Source organism: Pteropus medius, unplaced genomic scaffold, assembly GCF_902729225.1.
Source record: "Pteropus medius unplaced genomic scaffold, Ma_sr-lr_union100, whole genome shotgun sequence".
Classification (NCBI taxonomy): domain Eukaryota; kingdom Metazoa; phylum Chordata; class Mammalia; order Chiroptera; family Pteropodidae; genus Pteropus; species Pteropus medius.
The window spans coordinates 22,900-32,740 of NW_024350323.1; the positions used below are offsets into that span (position 1 = coordinate 22,900).

The window sequence follows — 9,841 nt, forward strand, 5'->3', positions numbered from 1 at the left end:
GTGTGTGTGTGTGTGTGTGTGTGTTATTTTTATAGTCAAACCTGGGAATAAATGTCCATAATTATTTCGGACTTTTCTAAAGAAAAGTATAAAACATAAAAAGAAAACTTGCATAAATGAAAAAGTACCGTGATTCTAGATATAAAGACTAAATATTGAAAATCCATCAACTCGATTCCGATTAATTTATGGATTTGATACAATTCAAATCAAAATGCCAACAAACTTATGTTTTCTGGAACATGACAAAATATTTCCAAAGTTTACATGGGACAACAAACTAGAAAAAATATAACTGATTTTTTTAAAAGCATAATTGGGGAGAATCTGTGCTACTCGATAAGATGATTTATGATGCTACCACAGTAACAGGGTCATCCTAGTTCAAGAATAGTCAGACCAATCAGATCAGTGGACCCTTCAATTAGCCTAGTGCCCACCTGGCACTATAGATGATTATTATAATATTACTGACTATATTCCCAGTGCTGTACTTTACAACTCTGTGACTATTTTGTAACCACCAATTTGTATTTCTTAATCCCTTCCCCCTTTTTTCACCCAGCCCCCCAAACATCCTCCCATGTGGCCACCATCAAAATGTTCTCTGTATCTATGAGTTTGTTTTCGTTTTGTTTATTTTGTTCTTCAGATTCTACCTATAAGTGAGATCGTATGGTATTTGTCTTTCTCTGACTCATTTCACTCCGCATAATACCCTCTAGGTCCATCCATGTCATTGCAAATGGTAAGATTTCATTTTTTTAAGACTGATATTCCATTGTATATATACCTACCATTTATTTTTAAGAGCTAACAGGTATTGAGTGTTTAACTATATGGCAGACCGTATTCGGTGATGGAATCAGGAGAATGTGGGAAATTCTACAGGATCAACGACCCAGCTATTTCCACAGATAAATAGAAAGAAAGAAGGAAAAAAAAACGGGGTAGGGGGAGCCGTAGGTTGAGAGAGACTTGAGATTTAACCAAACGTGATTATGCAACATGTGGACCTTGTTTGGACCCCAATGCAAAGATCTATACCCCAAAAAATAATTCAGACAATTGGGAAATTTTTTGATGTGATGATGTTAAGAAATTATTGTTGCTTTTTAGGTGTAAAAATGGTATTGTGGCTCTGTATAAAAGGGTTCTTATCTTCTAGTGATACAGACAGACACAGTTATGGATGAACTGATATGACATCTGAAATCTGCTTCAAAATCACCCAGTAAGGAAGAAAGTGGGTGAGGGCGGAGCTGAGACGAGATCAGGCACAGGAAGGTTCATTATACCATCCCCTTTACCTCCACGAGGGTTTGAAATTTTCCATAACAAAAAGTTATTTTAAAGAAATAACTGGAAGGTAAATTAAACCGGTAAGTGTGATTGCTTCCTGGGATGAAAACTGGGTCATTGGGAAATGGGGTGAAAAGGGAACTTTTTTCCACAGTTTGTCTTTTGTACTCTTTCAATTTTGTAGCGAGTATATGTATAACACATGCAAATTTAAATTAAATTAAAAGTAAAACAAGTTCAGGTTTTTTTAGATTCCACATATAAGTGACATCATAAAGTACTTGTCCTTCTCTATCTGAGTTATCTCAGTATAATGTCTTCACGGTCCATCCGTGTTGTCACAAGAGGCAGGATTTCCTAGGTAGCTTCTACATCCTGAGCATAGTGAATAATGCTGCAGCGAACACGGGCACGTAGATACCTCTCTGAGAAACTGATTTGACTTCCTCCGAATATATACCCAGGAGTGGGATTGCCGGACATGTGGAAGTGCAATTTTTTAGCACCTACAGCACCTGGCATCCCTAGGTGGTCTCCCATCCAAGTACTAACCAGGCCCAACCCTGCTTAGCTTTCGAGATCAGACGGGATCAGGCACATTCAGGGTGGCGTGGCTGTAGACCGCAAGTGCAATTTTTAATTTGGTGAGGAACCACCATTATGTTTTCCCTAAATTTACAATCCCATCAACCGGGTGTAAAGATTCTCTTTCCTCCACATCCTCGCCGACATTTGTTATCTCTTGGTTTTTTGCACCCTTGTGTTCATGGCAGCACAATTCACAACAGCCTAGATATGGAAGCAACCTAAGTGTCCAACAACAGGCGATGGGTTAAAGAAGTTATGATTCATATGTACAATGGAATATTACTCAGCCATTACAAAATGAAATCCTACCATTTGCAATGACATGGATGGACCTAGAGGTTATTATGCTGAGTGAAGTAAGTCAGAGAAAGATAAATACCATATGATTTCACTTAAATGCAAAATCTAAGGAACAAAAAGAACAAACTAATTAAAAACAGACTCACAAATATAGAGGACAATCTGGTGATGGCCAGAGGGGATGGGGGTTTCGGGGGCTGGGAGAATGGGGTGAAGGGTTAAAGAAGTACGAATCAGTAGTTGATAGATGGTCACGGGGATGGGGAGCACGGCATAGGGAATGCAGTCAGCAGTAAGGTAATGGCTGTGTGGAGAGCCAGAGGAGAGAGAGAGCAATCAGGGGGATCGTTTATAAACTAAATAAATGTCTAAACAATGTACTGTATACTTGAAACTAATAAAATAAATTTTTTTAAAAAAGCTATCCTAATAGGAATCTGAAAAACTGAACTTGTAAAAAAAAAAGAGGCTTAATGTGGGCCATCTGGAGCTGGGGTGGGGGTGGGGGACGCTGCTTCGGGTACAAACTTACAACTAGTATATAAGTCCTCGTGATCTAATGCACATCACAGTGATTCAAGTCAACAATACCATATTATAAACTTCAAAGCTGCTGAGAGATTCAATCTTAACTGTTCTCAACACAAAAAGAAATGGTAATTATGTGACCTGATAAAGGTGTCAGCTAATGCCACTGTAGTAATCATACGCAATACGGAAATGTATGAAAGCAACCACTGGACACCTTAAACTTAACACAACAGAGTATGTCAATTATATCTCAATTAAAGAAGAAAAAATGAAAATACAAGCAAAACCTCACTGTGGGCAAGGCCCTACCAAGAGAGCACATGTTGGCTATTTGCTATCCCAAGCGACGGCGCTTAGAGATTCAAGCAGAGAACATGAAAAAGAGAGGTGATCACTCTCAGAAATCTTTATCCAGACACCAACCTCTTGAGGATAACTTAATTCCAGGGGAAGAAACAGCAGCTTCCTTGTAGGCCTGAGCAAGTGCCAGCTGACACATTCTCAGTGGGCTCTTCCCGGGAGCTATATAAAGTAACGACAATGAGTAAAGAGAAAAACTAAACGCTGAGGGAATTGCATTTGGACTGGCTATAGTTCCTGTGGAAGTTTGACAAAGACAGATGCAACATGTCAGATCCGCACGTTGGGAAGAAACCTGAGCGAAGTTAAGTGACGAGGCCGTGAAGGAGATGAATCAGCTTGAAGCAGTTAAGCCACACTGTTGCCCTATGACATGGTTCAAAACGATCACCCAGAATAGTGCCTTCCTTATGGGAGATGGAAAGATTAAGGAATCTAGATGGCGCGGAACAACCGATGTGGCATGTGACCGGGCCAACTTATAATGCTAGTGGATAACATGTTCAAAGGGCCTGTGATCAAAAAAGCAAAGACCATTTTGCTCCTCTTGCTGTCCTTGGCCCATGGTAGGTATTCAATAAATGTTTAACTGAAGGACTCAAGAGAGGCCTACTTAACAGGAAACACTCAGAGGCCAGCATGAAGGACCTTTGTCACGCTGATTTAGCGGGCCGACACGAAGCGACATGGTGAGGAGAGGGAAGAACAGGGACTCCATGCCAACAAAATCTTTGCGTGGTTACCAGTGTGACTTTTTTTTGCTTTCTTAAATTCTGCTACTTCAAATCTAAGATGACTTTCGTTATAATTTTCACCATTATTTTTGTGCTATAAAGAAAGAAAAAAAAACGCTGCCAATTATGCTGTGACATACCACCAATTCTGAGATGAATCTCAATTTAGTAGATGTTAAAATGTGAAAAAGGTGTGATTATTAGAATCAATGAAATATAATGTTTATAGTTCCTTGGAGTGGCCCTTTTCCCCTTGGGGTGGGGGGTACAAGACCTCCCAAAGAGTGTCAGAGGCTGAGACTTGTAGACGAGAAAGGCCCCCCAAAACCGGAGTGCACTCTGGCAAGGAAAGGAAAAGCCTAAAGAGGTACAGAAGATGTAAATGGCAAAAATTTAAAAACTGGAAACATGGTGTTGCTAAAAGAAAAAAAAATTAGAGAAGCAAGGGACCACGAGTTGCCATGTAGATGTTAAGGTTTATAAAACATATTCGACCCATGAAATCGGGTGAGGTGACACATAGCATATTACACACAATCTGACGTATGCGTGCTATATATTTAAAAAAAAGCAAAAAGGAAATTTGGGGATCTTAGAAATAAAATTATACTAGAGTAAGAAGTAAAAAGTTTGGTCTATGGCCATGCCACCCTGAACGTGCTTGACCTCATCAATCTCATAAGCTAAGTAGGGTCAGGTCTGGCTAGTACTTGGATGAGAGACCACCTAGGAAGATCAGGTGCTGTAGGTGTTAAAAAAAAAAAAGAAGTAAAAAGTTAGGGAACCAGGGTGAAACACTCCAAGTTAATGAATCACAAACTCAAAACTTTGAAAGTTCCCCTCTGCCACTGAGGTATCTAAAACTTCCTCTGGAATAATGCCTGTATCCCGCCAGAAACCATGTAGAAGCACGTTTTCTAAAAGCAATAACACCGTTTATTTATTCATTCAACACATGCTTATTGAATAGCTATTCTGTGCCAAACACTGTTTTAAGGTGCTAAAAATATATCAATGAATAGAACAAGATGTCATCATGGAGCTCAATATATGGATCATTTCATGATTCGTAAGGAAATGAATTCAAGGTGAACAGAAAAGCGTGCCAGCCTTGATCTCAGAGTAAGAAAAACAATGGCTATGAGATGGCACATCGTTAGAAAGGCACAATACTCTCCAGGTTTTCTAGGATAGCGCTGGGGTAGCCAGAGGCCAGTCTAAGAAAAGGCTTCCATGATGAACAAAGGTGGTCGAATGGATTCTGAAATAATTAGATCTAATTGGAATAAGCTGAGTTGGTTTAAGAGTACACAAAACCACAGAGGAAATGGAAAGCTAATATGAAGTAAGCTAGAGAACAAGGTCATAAAAAGTAATTATAGTGTGTATATGTTGTCAAGAAGTTATGCAACACATTTGTAAAGACTAAGAAATGTTATATGTTGATGGAAACCAGCTTATGTCCTGGTTAATATCCAGATCACGTATCATGAACTGCTCTTGCAGTAAAAGGATCCAGATATGTAGAGAGCAGATTTCAACCTGTTGACACAAAGACTAATTGCTTTCCGCCATGCCGATAGTCCCTAGAATGCTCACGCTCATGTCATCAGCAGAGGTGGCAAAGTGATGGCACCAGGCATGTTTTGATCGGCTTGTTCAGTGTTATATATTTTTTACTTGTAAAATATTTCAAACATCGAGACGCGAAGAGAAAAAATATGGCAAGCACCCATGTATCAATCATATCTTAATTACTATGCCATATTTCCATCAGGCTGTTTTTATAAAGAAATTAAAGACACTAACGAATTCAATCGACACGCTCCGTGTACTCGTCCTTCCTTCTCCAGATACCCACTACCATGAATACAATGTTCATCAGTCCCATGTGTGTACCCCGTGCACACACACACATCTGTGAACATGCTTTTCGGGTCTTTAAACATTATCCGAATGGTAATAAAATGTATGACTCCTTCTACGACTTACTTTGTTTAGTCAAATTATGTTTCTGACATGTATACATGTTGATATATCCTATTTTAGTCCAAGGGTCAGCAGCAAATGGTGAACCTTGTGCCAAAACCAGCCTGCTGCCCATTTTTGTAAATAAAGTTTTATTGAAATTCGGCCATTCTCATTAGTTGACAAAGGGTCTATGGCTGCTTTCTCACTACAGCGGCAGAGCTGATTAGTTGGGACAGAGACCACATGGCCCTCGACACCTAAACTATTTACTATCTGACCCTTTACAGAGTTTGCCAACTCTCGCAACAGTGATTTCATTATAATCGCTGCGTAGTATTTCATTGTGCGAATTTATCGCATTCTAATAGACATTTTTATTTCTTCCTTTTTTTCACTATTTAAAATCCCACTTGTATTATTTTTTCTTTTCCAGTGCAGCTGTGTAGTCATGTCTCCTTGGTGCCGCCAGCAGAGATCAAATGGACACCAAACTTAACCTTCTTAAACAATATTTAGCCAAAAACGGCTATGCCGGGCCAAAAGCCTGATTTGAGAAGGGTCTTTCCGACAGTCAAGAGCTCAAATGGTGGCAAGCAGGGTATGAAGTGGAAAATGAAAATAAAACGGAACAAGCTGGGATTGTAAAATAGTTTTGAGTCCATGATAAAAATAGGAGGAGAAAGGCAAGTTTGATATATACTTTGTTAGATAGGTATTTCCAAGTGGTTGCAAGGAGCACATAATGATGAGGAAGCAATCACTGAGCCTGTGAATAATTCATACGTCAATGGCAGTAAATATCACAAAGGGCTATCCGATATCATGAGGGATGCGTCCGAATATCCAGGGCTGGCGTCCATCACACAGAGGAAGCACAATTCATAGGGCCCATGATACTTTCAGAGGCTCATGAAATGTTTTAATTTCTTTTAAAATCAAAAGAAAATATTAATAGGATCCAGTCTGTGTAATATTTGTCTTTATACCAAAATGGTCATAAAATAGAAAAAGTGGCCTATGAAAGCAAGAGTGTGTAGGGCTAAGGGAAACCACAGCGGGGCCCAAATTCAGGAATACCATTATGAAGACTAACAAAACCACAGCTGAGATCTGGATGATTATGACGCTGCCAGACTCACTCCACTAAAGAATCCCATGCGCCCGCAGCTTGAGCCTTGAAATAATTGATTCAGCCAAACGAAAACTCGCTGCAAGCACTGACCTTTACAAATCCCTTGCAAACAGCCAAAATAACTATTATTACATCCTTGAGTGGCAGACACTAATGAATGTGGAACAAACAAATTTATGAGGAGTTATACCAAAGTTGAAGCCACATTTAACCTCCAGGCATATCGTTCATGGCAGGTATGAAGCCACTGACCTGAAGGCTCACAATTTTCCATCAGTTTCTTTTCATTATGATGGAAAAGTAGAAATGTGGACAAAAATGTATCCATAAAGAAGATACACAAATAGGTAACAAGCACATGAAAAGATTTGAATGTCATTGGTTATTAGAGAAATGCAGATTAAAACCACAATGAGATGCCACTTCACACACACGATAATTTTTTCAAAAAAGAAAATTACAAGTATTGGTGAGGATGTAAAAAACTGGAACCCTTGTACATTATTGGTGGGGATGAAAATGGTTTAGCTGCTATGGAGAACAGTTTAGCAGTTCCTCAAAAAGTTACAGATTACCATGTGAAACAGAAATTCCACTTCCAGTTGCATAAGTGAAGAATTGAAAACAGGTACTCAAATAAGCACATGTAAATAAATGCATGTTCACAGCAGCACGAGAGCTAAAAGGTAAAAGGAGCCCAAACATCCATCGATAGATGAATGCATAAACAAAATGCGGTATATCCATACAATATAATATTATTTAGCCATAAAAAAGCATAGACAATTCATACATGATACAACATAGATGAAACTCAAAATTACTACATATTAAAGGGATTCGAAAACAGATTAGGTGAAGCAGAGGGTCAAATCAGCGATTTGGAAGACAAGGTAGCAGAAAACAATCAGAACAGCAACAAGAAAAAAGAATTTTTAAAAATAGGATAGCTCAAGGGCCCTCTGGGACAACATCAAGCATACCAACATTTGCATCATAGGGGCACCAAAAGGAGAAGAGAGAGAGCAAAGGATTGAGAGTATATTTGAAGAAATAATGATAGAAAACTTCCCTAACCTGGTAAAGGAAATAGACATACAAGCCCAGGAAATGCGGAGAGTCCCAAAAAAGAGGAATCCAAAGGGGCCCTCACCGAGACACACTATAATTGCAATGTGAAAGGTTAAAGACAAAAAGGGAATCTTAAAAGGAGCGAGAAAAAGCAGTTAGTTACCTACAAGGAGTTCCCATAAGAATGTCAACTGATTTCTCAAGAAAAACTTTGCAGGCCAGAAGGGACTGGCACAAAATAGTCAAAGAGTTGAAAAGCAAGGATCTACAACCAAGATTACTCTACCCAGTAAACCTATCATTTAGAATTGAAGGACAGATAAAGAGCCTCCTAAGACAAGAAAAAGCTCAAGGACTTTACCACTAAATCAGTGTTACAAGAAATATTAGAGGGACTTCTTTAACAAAAATAAATATATGTATCAAAAATAAAGAATGGCAATAACTACATATCTATCAACAATTACTTACATGTAAATTGATTAAATGCTACAATCAAAAGATAGGGTGTCTGAATGGATAAGAAAACAAGACCTTACATATGCTGCCTATTAAGAGACTCACTTTAGATCGAAAGACAGACTAAAAATAAAGGGATAGAAAAACATGTTTCATGCAAATGGAAATGAAAAGAAAAAAATCTGGGGTAGCAATATTTGCACAAACAAAACAGACTTTAAAGCAAAGGCTACACCAATAGACAAAGAAGGACCCAGTGATTCCAACAAACAAAAGCCCAGTTCAAGATGGCTTTACAGGTGAATTTTACCAAATACATCATAAAGAATTAATACCTATCATCCTCAAATTATTCCAAAAAATAAAGAGGAACACTTCCAAAGTCATTCTACAAGGTCTGCCTTACCTTGATTCCAAAACCAGACGAATACCAAAAAAGGAAAAAGAAAAAAAAGAAAAGGAAAGGAAAGAAAATAATAAGCCAATATCCCAGGTGAACACAGATACAATAATTCTCAACAAAACATTGGCAAATCAAATTCAACAATATATTAAAAAGATCGCACCTCGCAATCAAGTGGCATCATTTACAGGGATGGAAAAATGGTTCAATGTCCAAAATTTAATCGTTATACACCACATTAATCAAACAAAGAATAAAACTCATACGATCGATCCTATGAATAGATGCAGAAAAAGCATTTGGCAAAATACCACATCCATTTGTGAACAAAACTCTCAACAGAGTGGATATAGAAGGAAAATGCCTCAACATAATAAAGGCCAAATACGACAAACTCACAAATAATATCATAATTGTGAAAAGCTAAAACTTTTCCTCTAAAATCAGGATGCCAACTCTTACCACTTTAATTCAACACAGTATTGGTTGTTTTGGCCACGACAATCGGACAAGAAAAAGAAATAAAAGGCAGCTAAATTGGAAAGCAAGAAGTTAAACTATTATTTTTTTTGCAGATATATACGGAAAGCCCTAAAACTATTAGAATAGGTTAATTCAGTAAAGTTGCAGGATACAAAATTAAAATTCAGAAATATGTTGTGCTTCTCTGCACTAACAACAAACTATCAGAGAAATTCAGAACACAATACCTTCTACAATTGTATCGAAAATAAAATATCTTGAAATAAATTTAAGCGAAGAGGTAAAAGATGTATACTCTGAAAACTATAAGACACTGATGAAAGAAAATTAAGATGATATAAATATGTATAAAAATATACTGTGCTCATGGATTGCAAATATTAATTTTGTTAAATGTCCATACTACCCAAAGCAATCTACAGGTTCATTGCAATCCTATCAAAATACCAATGGTATTTGTCACAGAAATAGAACAAAAAATCCTAAAATTTACATAGAACCAAAAAA

At 37.8% G+C, this 9,841-nt stretch overlaps 1 protein-coding gene and 1 pseudogene across 1 annotated transcript in view; both read right to left on the reverse strand.

Moving 5' to 3' along the window:
• The window catches only part of OPHN1 (oligophrenin 1), a 195,158-nt gene that overhangs the window by 13,549 nt on the left and 171,768 nt on the right, over positions 1 to 9,841 (reverse strand). The gene's annotated exons all lie outside the window — the stretch shown is intronic.
• On the reverse strand, positions 1,806 to 1,924 carry LOC120583633 (uncharacterized; annotated as a pseudogene).